Raw genomic sequence first — 19418 nt, forward strand, 5'->3', positions numbered from 1 at the left:
GGGAAAGAGCCTTGATAGAGTCCTTAGTGCCCCAATGATAATGACGATACCTCTGTCATTACTTCTTGTGGCATTTGATAGAATGAATACCTCTAACATTACCTGGTCTGAGTCTTCTCACACTCAGCCTTGTACAGGCGGGGCTCAACTCACCGTCATCCTCCCATTTAACGGATGAGGAAACGAGGGCCAGGGAAGTGAGGTGGTGGAGCTGGGGCTCGAGCCAGGGCCTCCTCGTTCTAAGCCCGTGCTTTCTGCTGACTTGTTATCTGTGTATTGAGGAGGAGGGGGCAGGGAACTTGGGGACAGGTGAGGAGGGAATGGTCTAAATTGGCTAAAAGAGATTTTATTTTGAATATTGAGGAGAGACCCAGGAATGTCAGACCAAGGAGCAGGAGGGTTGGGCATGTCCTAGAATGCAGGTTGGGTCAGGAAGCTGCCATAGCTCCCCATTGCTCCCAGAGCAGTCCAACGCCTTTGGCCTGGCATTCAAGGCCTCCTCACAAGTGACAATGTTGCCCAGTAATTAAGAGCACTGGTTTGGGTTTGTAATCTCTACTCAGCCATTGTCCGGCTATGTGACCCAGTGGACATCCCTTAATCTCCAGTGCCATTTCCTCATCTATGGATAAAGATAGCACCCACCCCATAGGTTGTTGTGAGCAGTAAACAAGTCATTTATGTAAACTACCTTGTAAAGCGCTCAGGACCACACTTGCTATTATTATTATGTATTATTAATCAGAACAGAGCCTATCATCAACTCCAGTCTGGCTTCTCTGGAACATGCTGTGCACAGTGGTGCCTCCAGGCCTTTCTGCAAGATGTCCCTTCAGCCTGGAATGATACCATCCCACCATCCTTTCTTTCCAGATCCTTCCAAACATTGCCTCTTCCTGATCCTCTCCAGCTAGAACCACTTCTCCTGCCTTTGCCCTTCCTCTGCACTTTGCTTAACCCTCCCATACAGAGCAATCTTCTTCCACAGCATAATCACACGGTGTATGTCTGTCGTCTCTGCTCTGAGAACTTTGGATGTGAGTTTCCTAAGGACAGGCCCTGTGTCTTGTGTCTTTATGACCCACCAGTGCTGTCATGGAGCAGCACTAAATGCTGAAAAAGTGCTTGTGGAAAGAAAGCAGGAAAGCGAAGAAGGAGGGAGAAAAGGAGCGAGGAAGAAGGATGAAGAGAAAGGAGAGACGAAGGGTGAATTCAAGATGACATCAAGAGAGACGTTAAGAGAAACCAGCTCTGGCTCCACTGATGCAACAACTCTGGAGAAAAAAAACATGGCCGCTGGAGACTGGGTGATCGCACCTCTTCCGTGGGTCTTAATTTCGTTCCTTCAGCCACAGCATTGAAGCAGACTTTGAAAACCTCACCATGGCTCTGGACTTGCTATGTAGCCCCTCTGAAGCTCAATTTCCTCATCTGTAATAGAGATAATCATGGTACTTATCTAATTGGGTTGTTATGAGGATCAAATGAGAAAATAACTGGAAAATCCTGGGCACCTGGTCCGTAGCAAGAACCCAGTATATGCTATTATGATGGTGATGGTTCAATGACTCTAAGAATTCCAGACATGTCCGAATAAAGGGCTGAACACTGCCCGGCGGGGCGGGGCGGGGGGGTGGTGCTTTCTAAGCTTGGAGAGATGCCTATTGTCCTAGTACCCGGCCCAGTGGTCACACAGAGGTCACACAGTGTTTTCTCCTGGGCCTTCCCACCCGTCCCCTCAACGAAATACACAATGAAGACTCCCGATTGCTTGATTAAAGAAAGCGGATACACAATTAATTTCAATTTTAGACCCACCCCCAACCACCTTTCAAAAAGAATTGCACACCCTATTCCAATTTACACACTGAACCAACATGGAATTTTCCAGCGGGTTCTGAAGGCTTTGAAGTGACCAGACCAGACTATTGATTTATTTCCAACTAACCTCTCTCTTTGAACCCAGAAGGGTCAAGGTTAATTATATAATAAAACTGTGCCCAGCTGCCTCCTCTGAGGGGGTAGGGAGCCCCCAGACCTTTCCGAGCCAGCTAGCGGTAGATCGTATTTCTGATCCTTTCCCCGAGTTCATTTCCTTCATCAGGGCCCATTAAGAAGAAGGGAAAAAAAAAAAAAAGAAACCAACCCCCTCATTTCCTCCCTGAGAGATAAATTTTAATTTGCTGGAAGCCAACAAAGGGGATCTAAGCCATATTCCAGGCTGCACCCCGTGGTTGAGAAATCTTGCTGGGAGCACCTATTCTGGAGCAGGCTGGGAAACAGGGTAGGATAGGTATGGGGGTAGTAAAGGGAAGCAAAGGGAGGCAGACCCCCAAGTCTACCTCAGCCACACAGGGAGAAGAAGCCCCCAGAGGGACTGACTCTGCAGCAGCTTTCAGCATGGCTGGTCCTGGTTAAGTCTTCCTTGCTAGCTGAAGTGAGTTAGTTAACATACTGGCCACAGTTTCTCCTGAGTGTACACGTTCAGTCAGCCCTCAATAGCCACATGAAGTAATCCCTCTTTCCTGGATGATGAAACAGGCTCCTAGTGTTAACAAAACTGGTTCCAGTTATCACAGGTATGAAGTGGCAGGCCAGGATTAGAACCCAAGCTTCTGTTCTTCTTGTTACACAATAAATTCTCTTCCCTACTTCCTCCCTCCCCAGGAAAACATTGTAAATGTTCTTTTTATTTCCATCATCAAAAGAAGAAAAAAGATTCAAAACTATTAACTAATATATAGTCCATTATCCAATGTCCCCAATTGTTCCAACAATATCCACCTCAACTGTGTCTCCTAGATCCTGGATCCAACTAAAACTCACCTACTGTCTGGTTGTCATGGCTCTTTACTCTCCCCTGTTCCAGCACAGCAACAGCCTTCCCTGTTTTGACTGCCAATGACATTTCTGAAGGAACACGTTCAGTTGTCCTGCGGAGTGATTCACATTGTAGCTTTGTCTCATGTTTCCTTCTGACTAGAGAGTCAAATAATATTTTTGCCATAAACAGTTCACACATAATGCTGTGTCCTTTTTAGGGCATCACATCTGGAGACCCACGATACCAGATGGGAAGAGACCCAAGATTTTCCAGCTCAAAGGTGGATGCTTGTCCTTGACCTCCTGGAGGCTTCTCGCTATGGAGGGAAGGAATGTGAATGGTTCTGCATGGGGGTGCTGTTAGCATTAGCCACAGAGTGTACCCTAAAACCTTGGGAGGAAGTCCACCCAACACCGCCTGAGGTGCATTTTCCCATTTTTTCTCCCTACGTGTGCATCAAGGCCCAGTACCCACCTCCACCTCCGTGAGGCCTTTGTGACTCTGAGGCAGAATCAGTTTCCTTTATTTCCCTCCTCTCTGTTTCCACAACCCTTTATTTCTGCCTCGCTGCATGGTTTGTCTCAACGTAGTAGAGGTCATTGTGGAGCCCTTACTGCCCCCATGCGTCCAGGCCCCAGCCCAGTGCCCACTATAGAATGTTCTCCATAAATATTGGCCTAATAAGTTGTAACCCAAAGAAAACCAGTCTGCTTTGTGATCAATCTCAGTTTTACATTTGAAAGAAAAGTCCACCGTCCAAAAACGAATTGAAAAGCTGTTTAAGTCTTTGCTAAATAGCCTGGAAGAGATGCTGGAGGATGAATTATATTACATGTCATACGCCAAAGAGTCTTGAATATTCTCTTTGCCTATCTTTCTCCTTATCAGCCCTTGGCTTCTCCTTCACCTCCAAACCTGTCCTCTTTCTCTCCCCAACTCCAGTTTATACTGTATATGCTCTCATTCTTGCCCAAATCTCTCCTCCCTCTGGATCCATATGATTTTCCAAGTAGCTCTATGCCTTTAATTTTTTTTTTAATTTAAGTCAAACAAGCGATACATAAAAACATTCTCCTTGTTAAAAAATAAATGTAAAAAGTTAGAAGTCCCCTCTCAACCTCTCGACCTCTCCAAATCCAGTCCCTTCTCAGGAGTGATTGTTGCTATCAGCTTATGGTGTCCTTCCAGGCCTTTTCTATGTAATGATAGGCTTCCACAGGTACCAAAGTCAAATATATGGTCTACTAAATAATGCCGTTTATATTTCCAAAATGTTTCCCGTTTTCGGTGCTGCGATGGACATCCTGCCACCATTTCCCTGTGCTCATCGGTGTGCACTTCTGCAGAGTGCAAACAAGAGGATTTGCTGGGCCTCGCCAGGGGCATGCACATGGACTCTAACCCAGCCCACGAAATGATCCTCCCCAAGCGACCGAGCATTCTCACTCTCTGTCAGTAGTCTATGAGAGGACCGGGACTGTGCTGGTCTTGCACAGGCAGCTTCTGTCTCTCCCAAGGCTGCTCTGAGAGGATCCCAGGAGCTTTGCCCATTGATAAACACCTGATTCGATCTCAACAGTCTTAGCTGATTTAGAAATGATTTAATAGCTTCCTTTGTACAGCACAGACTAAGGGCCAAGCACACATGTTCACACACTTAACACGAAACCTATGAGGTAGATACTACTATCATCATGCCTGCCTCACAAAGTTATTGTGGCATAGAGAAGTTAAGTAACTTGCTCAAGGTCACACAGCTAGGAAGTGGAAAAGCTGGGATGAGAACCCAGGTGGTGTGGGCCCATGAGTGGTAACCACTGTACCATACCGCCTTTCAAGCTTTAATGTGGGCATCCCACCCCCACCATTAGGCACATGTGTCTGTTTTCCAAAACACTATTTTTATTCTGTTATTTTACTTGAATCTCTTTGAGGGAAAGGAAGGCCCAATTTAGAGTTGGGAAAACTGAGGCTCAGAGAGAGCTCACCCAGGGTCACAGCATAACAGGGACAGATTTCATCGTAAGAGGAAATAGGAAGGAAAAGAAATGCCATGTCCACAATTTAATGCTCTTATCAGACTACGGTGTCAGCCCAACCCCTTTTAAATAAAGACGTCAAAGGAAAAGCTCCCCCAGGCCTGTCTCCCCTTCCCTTTCTCCGATCTTTGTGTCTCTATTTCCTTATCTCCCTCACCTAGTCAGGCATCCATTCAGCCTTTCAACAAACAGTTCGTGAATCCAGGAGGTGCCGGGCTCAATGGTCAATGCTGGGGATACAGGTGTGAATGTTGGTGTTCTCCCCTGGGAGAGCCAGGACCAAGTCAACTCCTATCATCTGCTTGCTGTCTGTTCATCCGCCCTTCTCACTCTGTCTTTCCCCTCCCCCACCCCAGTCAGAGACAAGAGCCCCTTTTCAGTCTGCCTCCATCGCCCTATGGCAGATAGTGGAGAAGGATTAAGACTAATGAAACATGAGCAAATGGGAACCAGCAGTGGAGACTCAGAGCAGCACATTTGCAAAGGAAAGCCCGCATTCCTATGCCTGCTGCCTGCTCTGGAAAACCAGGCTATAGTCCCACGGGTTCAGCTCACCCAGAGGGGCTGACACATCTGGCCTAGCAGAATGCCCCACATGCAGTGTCACAGACAGACCCCAAGAAATGGTAGCTGGTGACTTAGGGCAGGGTAGTGGGCAGGTCCCCAGACCCGGTGGTGCTGTGTAGCATGCAGCACTTGGGATGAGTGTATTTCTGCATGTGGATGTGTGTGTGCATGCATGATCGTGTGTGCGCATGTATGCCCATGAGAGTGCAAGCATGTCTGTAAGAGTGTGCATGTGTGCGTCCAGCTTAGCCATCTTGGTGTAACCATGCAGCCTTGTTTTGGCCCTGCTGCGTCTTTCATCCCAACAGGGAGAAGTGTCTCAGTCAGGCCTGGTGGGATCAGCTGTGTAACTGGAGGCATTGCAGTTCTGATCACAGGTAGTGCTCATTTGTTTCCATCACACTCCTATTTCCACTCCCCTGAGCTGAGCATCAGAAAACATCAGAGCCAGGTGGGAAATCTGGAGATTACCCATCTTGGGCCCTCCCCTGACACATGAGGAGATCAAACCCCAGAGTGGATACTCACAGCCGGAGGAGGCGACCCAGCCAGTTAGTGGCACAGCTGGGATGAGGACCCGCATCCCCCCCCACCAAATTCATACTTTTGCCACAACTCCACTGCCTGGACTTTTGTCTGTCTCATGGGCCACAAATAATAAACCAATGGCTCCAGGCTGGGGCTGAGAACACTCAGCGCTGGAGGTGTCCAGGAGGCAGGAGCTGCTTCAGTGTGTCCACGATGGCCCTTCCTCACCACCCCCTCCTTCTTGAGCCAGCATTAGACCTGCTCTGGAAGCGAGCACTCTGGTGTCCTCATGCTGATCAGAACTCTAGTTGGTGGTCAGAAATGCTTCTGATTAACTACAAAAAGGAATGAATAAATGCTTACTTGATAAATGCAGTGGGAAAAATTCTTTCAATATGTAGGGTTCATGAGAAAAAAATGACAAATGGTGTCTTTACTTTCTTTGCAGTTTTTTTATTGATGAAAGTCTTGGGAATGTCTATGGAATGAATAAATGAAGGCTGACAGTATGACAGAGCCTGGGAGATATTGAACTGGAGTAGTTTTTGGTCTCTTCATTAAAAAAGAAAGGAAAAAAAAAAGGTCAGAGTCCTCTGCATCACCTCAGGAGGTAAATTACCTTTGAGGAAATGAAGAGGCTTCTCTATGACAGGAAGGGGGCTCCCCCAGACAACAACCCAATTGTTTTGGAAAGGGGGTGTAATTAGAATTCCCATATGTTCTGGAGACCATCCTGGGACTGCCCTTGGAAAGACTGGATGGGAAAGGGATCTTGTAGGGCCAGAAGGCCTCTTAAAGGATAGGCAGCTGGCACTTGCTGATGTGGGATCTTAGGGAGGGCTGGGAGCAGTGGTTCTGGGCTGTGAGGTGACACTCCCTGCAACAAACAGGGCTGATTTGGGCCCTGAGGAATCTGAATACATGGGGCTGGCTTCTCAGCTCTGCTGCAGGCTAAGCACGAGGGAGGGATCACTTCACCCTCTAAAGACACCCAGAGTGAAGTGCCATAACTGAGTGGAGGTTCCTGTCCTTAGCATCCTTGAGTGGTGTTTGCATGTGACATGATGTAGCCAGAGCAGCATTCACAGTTCTGGCTGCAGGAACTAGCTGGGCAGTGGGGCTTTGGTGTAGAAGGCACAAGTTACCTCAGGCTTCCAAAGTGTGGAGCAAATGCACATGCATGCATGTGTGTGTGTGAAATCTGGGTTCTTGTCTTGTTTGCCCTCTCCATTCTGGAGCAGGTCACACGTATTACTGAAGACATAGGGAAGGGCTCTGCAGGAGGCCTCTGAGTTACTTTCTAGCTTTGGAAGATTAAAACATCTTATTTTGCTTATCACTTTTAAACATTTCCCTCTTATCTGCTGTTGCTATACCCTGTGAGGCAGGCAGGGAGAGACTTAACCTCCAGTTTCTCTTGAGACCACTTAATGAAAGGTTGTCTTCCTCCAGCTACTCCCTTCCACTGGTCCTGGGACCTACTAATTCCATGGCCAGGGGCTATACAGGAAAGATAAGACTGAGGCTGCAGGGAGCATCTAGTCTGGTTGGAAAGCCATGACATGGGGATAAGGATAACATCCAGCAGAACATGAGAAACTAGGTATGGTGACTTAAAATATCTGTGATGGGGACTTAGGGTTAGTCTAGATCTTATCCCTTTCCAAATAACTTTAAAAATCAGCTTGTTAAGTGCCGCAGAAATTCCTCTCGAAACAATAGAAAAAGTACAAAGTTAACAGAGTATATTGAAAATATAAGCAAAACATAGTGATTTAAAAAAATATGCTTGGACGTGGTTCCATAGTAGAGTGGTTAGCATGTCTGCTTTACACGCAGAAGGTCCTGGGTTCACACCCCAGTGCAGCCATGGTCCACAGTCTATGGCCATGCCACCCTGAACAAGCCTGATGCATTATGATCTTGGAAGCTAAGTAGGGTCTGGCCTGGTTAGTGCTTGGATGGGAGACCGCCTAGGAAGACCAGGTGCTGTAGGCATAAATAATAATAATAAATTTAAAAAATATACTAGAGAGGATCAAACTCCAAATTTGGTTTCTTGAAAAAGAAAACTAATAAAATTGACAACCCTGACAAGATTTATAAGATCATAAAAAGGGAAGGCATAAATAAATATCGGGAATGAAAAAAGGGACATAATTATAGGTACAGTAGAGACCTAAATGATAGAGAATATTATAAACAACTGTGTGCCAGTAAATTTTAAAACTGTAGAAAATGTACATATATGTACATGTAATATAATGTTTGAAAAAAGAGGAAATACTTTTATGCTCATGTTATGAGTTTCATATTCTTAATAAGACAAGGACATAAAATTCTTTTTAAAGGCCAATCCCGCTAGGGAATTTAAATATAAAAATCTAATCACAATATTAGTAAATTGAATCCAACAATGTTTAAAAATATAACATGATCACGTTGGGTTTTGCAATGGACTGAAAGTTCATTTGTGTCCCCCCAAACTGAGAGAAAGTAATTGCACCATATAATCAACAAAGAATCATTATGTAAGGTCTGGAGTCTAGAGGTTGTGTTAAAAACTCAGGCTTGAACATTGCCTGTCTGAGGCGTTCAGCTTATATGGTCTTTACAAGGTGGGATCCTTATTCTAATTGGTCCCTGCAGTTGGGGGCTTATTGAGGGCAGTCGTGGTTGACGTTTTTGTGGTTTTGGGTGTTCCCATTACGTGCCAGTTGACGTTACTGTCATGGCTTTCATGGAATCCATTTTGTAAAGTCCCCAAAGTCCTCAATTCTTTATGCTGTATGCAAAATATTTCACAGAAGAGAAACCATGAATGGCCAAAAAATATTTTTAAAAAATTTTCGAAAAGATGTTCAACCTCATTAGAAATTAGAAAAATGTACATTAAAACCACTGTAAGATATCTTTTCATAATTACCAGATGGACAAAAATTAAAGTCAGCATATCAAAGGCCAGTGAAGATAAGAAGCAGAGGAAATACACAGAGGCCATTGGTGAAAGTGTAAATGGATACACTAGTTTTGGGGAAAAAATTATTATAAACTGAGATGCAGTGATTCCATTACACACTTTAGGAAAACAAAATCTTGCACATGCTCCCTGTGAGGAACATCATTCTAATAACCATAATTGGGGGGTAATGGTGGTGAAGACCTCCACGAAAGGAGAATGGATCCACAAACTGTGGTCTATTTACACACTGTAATATTACAGAGCTGTGCTGCCCAATACTGTAGTTAGTTACAAGTGCCTGTTGAGCCCTTGAAATGCGGCTAGTCCTAATTTAAATGTACCAAGTGTAAAACACACTGGTTAGAAGATTTAGTACGAAAAAAGATAATGTAAAACACTTTCAGAATCTTTTATATTGATTACATCTTGAAATAATTGGATTAAATAAAATACACTAAAATCAACTTCACCCGCTTTTCTTTTGCTTGTTTAATAAACCCGTTTTTACCTGACAGTGCTGCGTTGAAAAGGAACAAACCATATGTACAGGCAGCGGAACACGCAAACCTTCGGAACAGCTTTTGGTAAAAGCAAGACCTGAAAGAGAGCCTACTACTATGTACCATTACAAGATCATGTTGGACCAGTAAGTTTCTTAACTCTCCACGCACAACGTTGCGATAACAAGTCATTACCACAGCAAGTAGGAAAGAATTAAATAAGCCACACCGCAGATTGGGCATGTAACTTCAAAGCGAAAAGTGTTGTACCCAACTTGATCTTTCTTTTGAACCTCATAAGTAGCCTTGCCGGAACAAGGCCTCAAAAAATTGGGTTAAGACTCAGAGTTGTTCCTCTCCACGGAAATCTTTAGTAAAAGGCGAAAGATTTATACGATCTGAAGAGAAACCAGAGTATGATCCCGTTTTCTATAACTCACACCTCGGGTAAAAGAAACTCCTTGTGCGCTGACGGTGGCTAGATAACGCCAAGAATCAGTGCATGAATAAAAATTCCCAGGTTATTCTGTAATTAAAATCCTAACTTTTAGAAAATATAAGTGGAAGAAAAATTTAAGTTTTGTCGTTTTAAACTTGTACTTGGTGCAGTGCACTGTGGGTATGCAAATCAGGCGAGTTGCTTTTGCCATTAGGGAAATATCTTAGTATTCACACGGTACCTTGCGTCACCGTTAGGGGGCGAAGCGGAGATTGGCTGGCTGGGACCTAAACGCCGTCCTGATCAGAGACGAGTTTTATGTTTTATGCATTTATACATCGGAGTTTGATTTCTGTTAATTAAAAACTTTGCTGTTAAATTGAAAAAGAATTAGAAAGTAAGATTAATCTAAAATTCAGGGCGGTGGTTCCTTCCTTCGATAGGGAGTGAGAAGTGTGACTAGGGAAGGACACACAGGGGTTTTCAAAGTCCGACAATTTTCTTAAGCTGCGTGGTGGACGCACGAGTGTTTGGTTTGTTGTTTTTTCACACGTGCACCTCCAGAGTATACACTTTTGAATAGTCTGCATTTTTGTCTGCCGTTTGAAAAAAGTCCCTGGCAGTGTCCTGTTTAAATCTGGAGTTTGCATGCTGGGTTTCAGGTTTCCTTCCCCACCTGATGCCACTGTTTGGGATGAAATCTTGTATTCTATTTTCAGACCTCGCGTTTCCTTATCTTGTACTTTTAAAATGTGCTGTTCGCTCCTCTGAGGCTCTCTGCTACCAGATCCTACCAGCCTACACCGACTCCTCCAACCGTGGTAACTGAACAACCTTGGGAAAGGAAGTTGCAGCTCTTCCCCGCCCCCAGCTGCTTGTGTAAACAGTCCGCTTCCCAACTTTGACACCTCTGAGCTGGCATGTTTGTTTTTCATTTTGCTGGTTCTTTAGCTAACAAGTATTCATATTTGACACGTATTTGATTTAAATTTTTCAAATACTGTATATTTAAAAAATATCTTTACTGCATATAATTCACGTGCCACGCAATTTACCCACTGAAAGTGTATAATTCAATGGTTTTCAGTATATTCACAGAATTATACAATCATCACCACAATCTAATTTTGGAACATTTTTGTCACTCCCCAAAAGAAAGAATTCATTAGCAGTTACCCCCCGCCCCCCAAGACTCTGGCAGCCACTAATGTGCTTTCTGTCTCTAAAGTGCCTATTCTGGACATTTCATATATAGTCATTTCTCAGTATCTGCTGAAGATTGGTTCTGGGACCCCCGTGGATACCAAAATCTCTGCATGCTTAAGTTCCATATATAAAATGTCATAGTATTTGCACATAACCTACAGACATCTATATACTTAATTATTTTTAATTTTTATTAAATTTATTGGGGTGACATTGGTTAATAAAATTATATAGGTTTCAAGTGTACAATTTAAAAATACGTTATCTGTATATTGCATTGCATGATCACCACCCAAAGTCAAATCTCCTTCTGCGACCATATATTTCTTACCCTTCACCCTTATTTACTCCTCTCTTTTCCCCTTTCCCTCCGATAACCACTAAACTGTTGTCTGTGTCTATGAGTTTTTGGTTTTTGTCTTGTTCATTTGTTGCTTTCAGTTTTATATCCCACATATGAGTGAAATCATATGGTTCTCAACTTTTTCTGTCTGACTTATTTTGCTTAGCATGGTAATCTCAAGATCCATCCATGTTGTCACAAATGGCAGTATTTCATCTTTTCTTAATGTACCACATCTTTATTCAATCATTTATCGAAGGACTATATACTTTAAATCATATCTAGATTACTTATAATACCTAATACAGTGTAAATGCCATGTAAATAATTGTTATACTGATAGTTTAGAGAATAATGACAAGAAAGAAGTTTGTACAGTACATGTCCAGTATAAATGCAACCATTGCAGGTCTAACTACATAGTACACCAAGAACAATGTAACATTCCCCCCCCGCCCCGAAATATATTCCATCAGCGGTTGGTTGGCCAATTTAAATGGAAGCAGATAACCTATAGCCTTTTGTGACTGGCCTTTTTCACTTAGCATAATGTTTGCAAGGTTCATCCATGCAAACACATGTTTTGATACTCTTTTGGGTGGTTGCTACATTTCACAATGTAATGGAAAGTTAGAGACCCAGGGAGATGAAAAGTTCCTGCCCTATGATAATAACTATACCTCACAGGGCTTGGCCAGGGGATAATGCACTGATACAGTTTAAACAGATGCAAAGGAAGAATATTCTGTGCATTGTAAATATTCATACTCTCAGCTATTTTATTACTTTTAAATGTAAACAATGGTAAATACCCAAGAGAGTTGATACTTACCATCACAATTTTTTTATTTTAATTTTTTAACATAATTCCTTTTGTTCTTGAACTTGTTTTTCCACTTCCACTTACAAATATATTTTTATACCTGAAAGTGTTTTATTGATTACTCAATCATACTTTTGATGACAAAATAAGTACATTGAATTTTAAAACTTTTCCACTTCCTTTGACCTTAAAGTTCTATGCATTAATGTTTTTCTCTTGGGCTGATTTATTATTACAATTATTAGTAATACATGCTTTATGAATTCAGTATAAATATATTATAAATTTTGATGATTATTAAACATAAAAGTGTCATTTTATTGGAACTAATCTCTTAATGAGATGGATACATATTACTTATTGCTAGAGGAGAGAGGGTTTAGTTCCAATGTTATTTTTTTTTTCACTTTCTAGCTGTAACCTAAGACACCTCGTTCCCATAAATCAGTAGATGGAAGGAGTTTCAACAATGTCACTCACTATCATATAATAAACAACCAGGTGACAACTGGATTAAGTCTTCCTTAAATTCTGTTGGAAAAAAAGACTTGAAAAATCTTTTAATTTACAAAAGAATTTATTGTCCAGATTCATCGACTTCTTCAGAATGGATACAACTATTTTAAATTGACATTTGTTGGGAGACTTGAATGTTTCTCTATCCTCCAGCATTGCACCTGGGTGAGGTTTAGGGTGGACAACAGGAAGACCTTTATTTTGTGAAGTGGGAGAAGCGCAATTAGCAGAAGGAAGGCGGGAAAGAAGATCTCCGAAAGTCAAGCACTCACCTGGCCACCTCTCCTTTATGCTGGAACCAAAGTCAGCTGTCCTGTGTCAGTGAGTGTGGTTCAGTGATTCTTGCCTTGTGTGTGGATGTTGGGAGCTTCTTAGCCTAGGGTAGCAGCAATAAAAATAATTGTGTTTTGTGCTGTCCAAAATGGCAACCGCTACTCACATGTGACTACCAAGCACTTGAAATGTGACTAGTGTGTCTAAGGAACTGAATTTTTAATTTTATTTGATTTTAATTAATTAAATTCAAATAGCCAACATGGCTAGTGGCTACCACATCAGACAGAACAGAACTAGGGATTCAGCAATGTCCTGGGCTTGGTTTTTCACTTGACCAGGGGACTGTACTGTTGGGTTTTCTCTCACCGGGGGAGGAGATGGGAGTCTAGTCTTTTCTCTTCTAAAGTTAGGTCAAAGCATCCCTCATCCCTAACCCCCATCCCCATTCCATTACAGAGAACCCCAAGGGAAAATCTTGAGACATCTGAGACCAAAATCTTAAAGCAATGTGAAGATTCCTGGGACTGAAAGAAAGCATGGATGGCAATCCCAGATCCACCTTCTGCCTTTGTGACCTGCACCACTCTAAGCATCCATTTCTCCTGAGTTTAAATGAATCCTTTTGTCCTGGCTGTCAGCCTTGGAGGGAAACAACCCAAGAAAGAGACAATGGGCAGGAGTTATTGTCCAAGGAGAGACAAGCAAGCTGAGCCTGTCAGTCAGGACAAAATCAGTCCAGGGAACTCTGAGTTGTGAATGGTCAACAGAGCACATAGAGTGGCTTCCCACATGGGATGGTTATGAGGATGAAACTCAGAGATGAAGGTGGCTGTGATGATCTACTTTATGTGTCAACCTGCCTAAGGGATGCCCAGATAGCTGGTAAAACATTATTTCTAGATGTGTCTGTGAGGGTATTTCTGGAAGAGATTAGTATTTGAATCAGTAGAGTAAGTGAAGATCACCCTAACCAATGTGGTGGGCATCATCAATTCATGGAGGGCCCAAATAGAACAAAAAGGCAGAGGAAGAGTGAATTTACCCTCTCTGTGTGAGCTGGGACATTCATCTCCTGTCCTAGGACTTCGGCACTCCTGGTTCTTGGGCCTTAGATCCAGACTTACATCATTAGCGACTCTGGTTCTCAAGTTTTTGAATTTGGACTAGAACTACATCACAGGTTTCCCTGGGCCTCCAGCACGAAGACAGCAGATCATGGGACCTCTCAACCTCCATAATTGCATGAGCCAGTCCTTCATAATAAATCTATGTATTCATATATAACCTGTTGGTTCTGTTTCTCTGGGGGACCCTGACTAATACAGTGGCCCTCCTATTAAATTCTCTGAGGAAGGAAGGGGGACAAAGAAAGAAAAGCAAGAAAATGATTACCATGGAAAGTCAGGTTGGTGTCTGACTCTTTGGGTTAGAGAAGGGATTGCAGTGAGAAAGGGGCAAGGGCGAGTGTGCTGACAGGGTCTTGGAGTCTGGTTACCCACAAGGCGTTTGGTAAGCACACTGCATATTCAGAACCCTTCAGGTGCAGAAGAATTACAAATCTTTTCCAATATAACTAGCATTAAATGCTGAAGACTCATCCTAAGCAAAGAACATAAACTAGAACAGAGCAACGACTCCAACAAATAACAGCTCATAGAAAGGAAAGAGTTGTTAAGAAAGTGCACTAAGTCTTTTATTTAAATAAGATTAGCTCTGCCAAAGCAATGCCTAAAGTTGGGGGAAAATTATGTAAAACATCTCAATAATTATTTATACTAAGGACATCCAGATATTATAACATTTGGATCTATCAGATTAAACTGTATTAAAATCAATTTTACCCGTTTCTCTTTTCTTATTTAATGGGGCTTCTATAAAATTTAGAATTCCATCTGTACCTCGAGTTAAGTTTGTATTGGAGAGTGCCACAATGAAAACGAGCCAACTATGGAGAGCAGAATATGTGAATATGAACAACTGTGTGAACAGGGAGTATGAACGCCAGAGTATGTGCTATTATAAAGTTCCAAAGCAGGAAAAGGAAAAGGTAAAAAACCCCGCATTGCTTCACGAGGTTAAACAGAACGGAATGGTGAGCAGGAAAGAGGTAAATTGTACTCAAGTGAATGAATACTGCTGTCTGGAGAATGTTTGCATAACAAGAACTACAAGGAACAATACTCTTGTTATTTAACCAAAACACAAACTAGAGTGAATAAAGATCTAAAGGTCCTTACACTTCATCTATTTTTAAACAACATAGATAGCCTTGTGAAAACAAGGCCTCAAAAAATTAGGTTAAGACTCAGAATTGTTCCTCTCCACGGAAATCTTTAGTAAAAGGCGAAAGATTTGTACGATCTGAAGAGAAACCAGAGTATAACAATTGCTTCCCCGAACTCATTTTTCAGGAAACTGCAACTCCTACTGCACTGATGGTGGCTAATTATCCCAAGAGTTACTGCCTGCAGAAATTTAGCCAAGGAATACTGAACATAATATCTTCAAACCTAGGAAACTCGAGAAAGAAAAAATTTTTTTTTTCCTGAAAACAATCGTACTGTCTGCAGCATGTCATCAGTATGCAGATGAGATCTGAATAATCACCCTTTAAACTCCGGAAATGATTTAGTATTCAAATTTTGCTCTGAGGCCCCAGTTAAGGGTCAAAGTGGAGGCTTGGCTGCCTGTGATCTAAACCCCATCCTAGTCAACTAGAGAGAACTTCTGCTTTTATCTGTTCATACATTGGGACTTTGAGTAAGATTTCTTTTAAGTAAAGACATTTTGTGATAACTGGGGCCAGGACAGGCCATGAGGATAGCAAAGAAATGGTGAGCACAAAATTTGGGATAGTGGTTACCCACAGTGGGGAATGAGGGCTGTGATTGGGGAAAGGCCCACGGAGGGGGTTCAAAGGTATTGGCAATATGTTTTTTCTTAAACTGGGAGGGAGGCATCAAGGTTTCATTTTATTACTTTTTTATTATATTCATGTATATCATATGCATGAACATTGCAATCTTCCCCTTCGTTGGGTCTACTTTTATGTCTTTCAATATACTTTTATAATTTGACCATAAGAATTTTTTTTAGATTTACTTTACGCTTATTATCTTATAGTTTTTGTGGCCACTGTAGATTTTTTAAAATTATAATTTATAGTTGCTTATTGCTGGTATACAGTAATGCAGTTGAGCTTTATTTATTGCTCTTGCATTCAGCAATTTTAAACTCTAGTTCTCATAGATTGTCTGTAGATTCTGTTGGATGTTATATGTAAAAAATATATCATCTGAAAGTGATGTGGACGAAAAGGGACCGTTTACTAAACTGGACAAACTTAGGGGAGGCCAGCATGGTGGACCTACAAACTCAAATACTAAAATTAATCACATAGGATGTTCTGATGTAAAATATTCCTCATTAAAGTAGGTCATGGTGGATAGTCACCTCCTGGGCCTGTAGCTTTCTTGACAAAGGTCAATCTTTACCTTAAGTGAGACTGTCTATTGTCTTTTTGCATCTAAGATAACATACTCTTGGAATGTCAGAGTAATCCCTTTTTTTCCAGACCCCTCAGGGCACAACCCACTGCACCAGAGAATGAGACCACAGAACCCCTTATTATCTTGTCCCCCCATACCATATCTATGTGCTGTAAATGTTAATTGTTAACTCCCCTGTACCCACCAGTGTAAAAGAAGTATGTGTCCCTTCTTTTCACTTTTTATCCAATCCCAGAAATTTCCCTGATTTCCTTTCCCCTGCCCACTTAATCTACCAACAATGGATATCATGTAACCCTCCTTATGTTTCCTCCATTGATTCTAATATAAAAAATAGGCTGCAAAACTGCCATTCTCTGGAGCATTTCTCGATCTGTTGAGATTTTGCTTCCTGGCTATTGTTGTCAGTTTGGCGCAAATAAACTCATTAAAATTTTCTATAGGTTTGGATGTTTCTTACATCAACAGTGATAACTTCATTTTTTCCTTACAAGTCCTATACTTTCTATTATTTCTTTTTCTTGTTTTACATATCTCATCGGGCACTCTGATACAGACATTGAACTGAAGTGATTACAGTATCTTATTCTGATCATAGCTTTTAGTGGACCGCCGTTAAGTGTGAAGTTTGCTGTAGACAGGTGGAGACTTCATGGGCAAGCAGTCTGTGCAGTTACATTGGGTCCTTCACTTCAGCTGCCGCCTTCATGAAATTCTTAATAATTTTTGAATAAAGGCCCTGCATCTTCATTTTGCCCTGGGCTTTAAATGATTTCTGGTAGAAACTCTTTTGATTAAGCTAATTCCAGTCTATTCTTAGTTTGCTTTGATTTTTTTTTAAATAGTATATGTAGATCTTAAGACAATCATCAATTTTCCCTTTTTACCTATTAACGTTGTTAAAAAACAAAACAGAGTAAATTGGAAGATCTAATTAATTAAGCAATTCATGAATTGGGCAGCATCCCATCTAGCAACTAGAAGGACACTCGAGGGGTTGTACAAAATATAAGGTTTGTATAGGTAGAAGGAGAGTGGGACTAAGAAGTTAAAGTTATTTGAGGCAAAGACAACTTCCCTTAGGAGAGGACAGGGAGTTTTATCAGGCAGATTGCTTCACTCATGTGGATCAGGAAATTTCAAACTGATAGGTTTAAAATTCCACTCCTTGGAAAGGCTGAAACTGCCGTTAGTTTAGGTATTAAATCCAGTTTTGGTATCCTGGGCTTTTAGCACAAATGATGTCATTATGGGCCTGTGATTTTCTCTTTAAAATCTGTGAATATAATTGTGAAAAATTATATTCACAGATTTTCTATGATATATCATTCCTATATTCATAGCCTAAACTCGATTTGGCAATAATGTATTTAAAATAGATTTTTAAAAGAAGTTTTAAATTTACAGAAAAATTGTGCAGATAGTGCAGAGTTCCCATATATCCCACACCCAGGTGCCGCTATCATTAACATGTTATTAGTATGCTTCAAAGAAGCAACTTTCATGTATTCATCCAACAATTCTTGAGGCCAAGAACCAGGCTTTTGTCTAAGTGCCCACAGTGAGGAAGAGGTGGAATGAGTGATGATTCCCAGGTTTCCTGACAACTGCTGCAGGCTCTGCCTTTCTGGGCCTGAGCTTCTGCAGCCATGTTAGAGTTTCTGGATCCCATGATGCGCATAGGACTTCGGGGAAACTAGGGGCCTTGTCTGAGGCTATAAGGTGGTCAGACACTTTTTAGTGCTTCTGGACCAGTCTGGGTCTCAGAGCATCCAGAGGTCTGACACTGGCTTCTGGGAGCAGCCAGCACTCACTGCCTGGCCTTGGAAGTCTTGTAGTGTCTGGGGGTCCAGTCTTGCTCTTCCTCCCAAAGTCTTACATACAATCCAATGGCATGGACCACTTCTCCTCTGAGCCCGGGGTCCAGTTCAGCCTGGATTTGGAAGGAGGGAAAGTTCCTCTCTCAGAGGATGCTGGGTTGTGGGGCTGTAGGCAGCGTTTTAAGGGGCTTCTTGGTCTAGGAATTAGCAATGGCCTGTGCTTAGATTTCCACATGACCACGAGGCTCAACTGTAGGGTTTTCTCTAATGAGATCGTGAGCTGGAAGAAAGGATGGGAGCCTAGTCCTTCCTTCCACAGTTAGGTCAATGTCCTCTCTGCCCATCCCCATTACTTGCCTCTCCAGGCTCCCTTTCACAGAGGGCCCCAAAGGAAGATCTTGGCAGGCCTAGTCTGAGAGGCCAGAGACTTAAGCGATGCAGAGAATTCTGGAGGCTGAAAAGCAGAGGAACGGTCTTTTAGTTTTCAGATCAGAGTGTAAATCTCAGATTCAGTGGGTCTGGCTGTGGGACCTCGGGCGAGCACTGCAGCCCTCTGAGACTCAGTTTCCCTGGGTGTTAAATGGCTCCTGCGCTGCCAGTTTCGAGGGAAACAATTCAAGAGGGATGCAAAGGTAGTATCGATTCCCTAGGCAAGACAAGCAGTCTCAACTGGCGCAGCTGGGACATAGGCAAGTCCAAGGGCAGGTCAGAGCGGCGCCTGGGTCAGTTTCTAACTCCGTTCTTCTGTGAGACTGGCACGCAGGGGCGAAGGCGACTCCGCCCCGCCAGCCCGCCAGCCCGCCAGCCCGCACACCTAGCAGCTGCAGACCATTCGCGTTCTGATAGGTGGGCACAACCTGCACTCGAATAGGGTCGGGCGCGGGAAGGGGCGAGCCCTCGATTTGGCTGGGAGGAGCGCGGAGCAACGTGAGGAGCGCGGCGCCGGGAGGGGAGGTAGGCTGGGGCGCGCGACCTTCTCTGGCAGGCAGGACACGGAGAGCGGACGTGCACGGCTGGCGAAACGCAGGCGGCGCGGAGGACAGCCGGCGGAGCGCCGGGGCTTCGG

The 19418-nt window shown here is 42.8% G+C and overlaps 1 protein-coding gene and 2 non-coding genes across 4 annotated transcripts in view; 1 reads left to right on the forward strand and 2 right to left on the reverse strand.

The window, feature by feature from the left end:
* Positions 1 to 9722: 9722 nt before the first annotated feature.
* Positions 9723 to 9838, reverse strand: LOC112469890. Its single transcript, XR_003042745.1, has one exon. It is a non-coding gene; the product is annotated as a U5 spliceosomal RNA (small nuclear RNA).
* Positions 9839 to 15288: 5450 nt separating this feature from the next.
* LOC112469889 lies at positions 15289 to 15404 on the reverse strand. Its single transcript, XR_003042744.1, has one exon. It is a non-coding gene; the product is annotated as a U5 spliceosomal RNA (small nuclear RNA).
* A 3761-nt stretch (positions 15405 to 19165) lies between these two features.
* Positions 19166 to 19418, forward strand: part of PARP16 (poly(ADP-ribose) polymerase family member 16) — a 20662-nt gene continuing 20409 nt past the window's right edge. Inside the window, exon 1 of one of the 2 annotated variants that reach the window (XM_015595799.2) lies at positions 19166 to 19306. The gene's annotated coding sequence lies outside the window, so the exon portion shown is untranslated. The remainder of the gene's footprint in view (positions 19307 to 19418) is intronic. The other variant, XM_015595800.2, reaches the window with a different exon arrangement.

The sequence above is a fragment of the Pteropus alecto genome, unplaced genomic scaffold (assembly GCF_000325575.1).
Source record: "Pteropus alecto unplaced genomic scaffold, ASM32557v1 scaffold86, whole genome shotgun sequence".
Taxonomy (NCBI): Eukaryota; Metazoa; Chordata; class Mammalia; order Chiroptera; family Pteropodidae; genus Pteropus; species Pteropus alecto.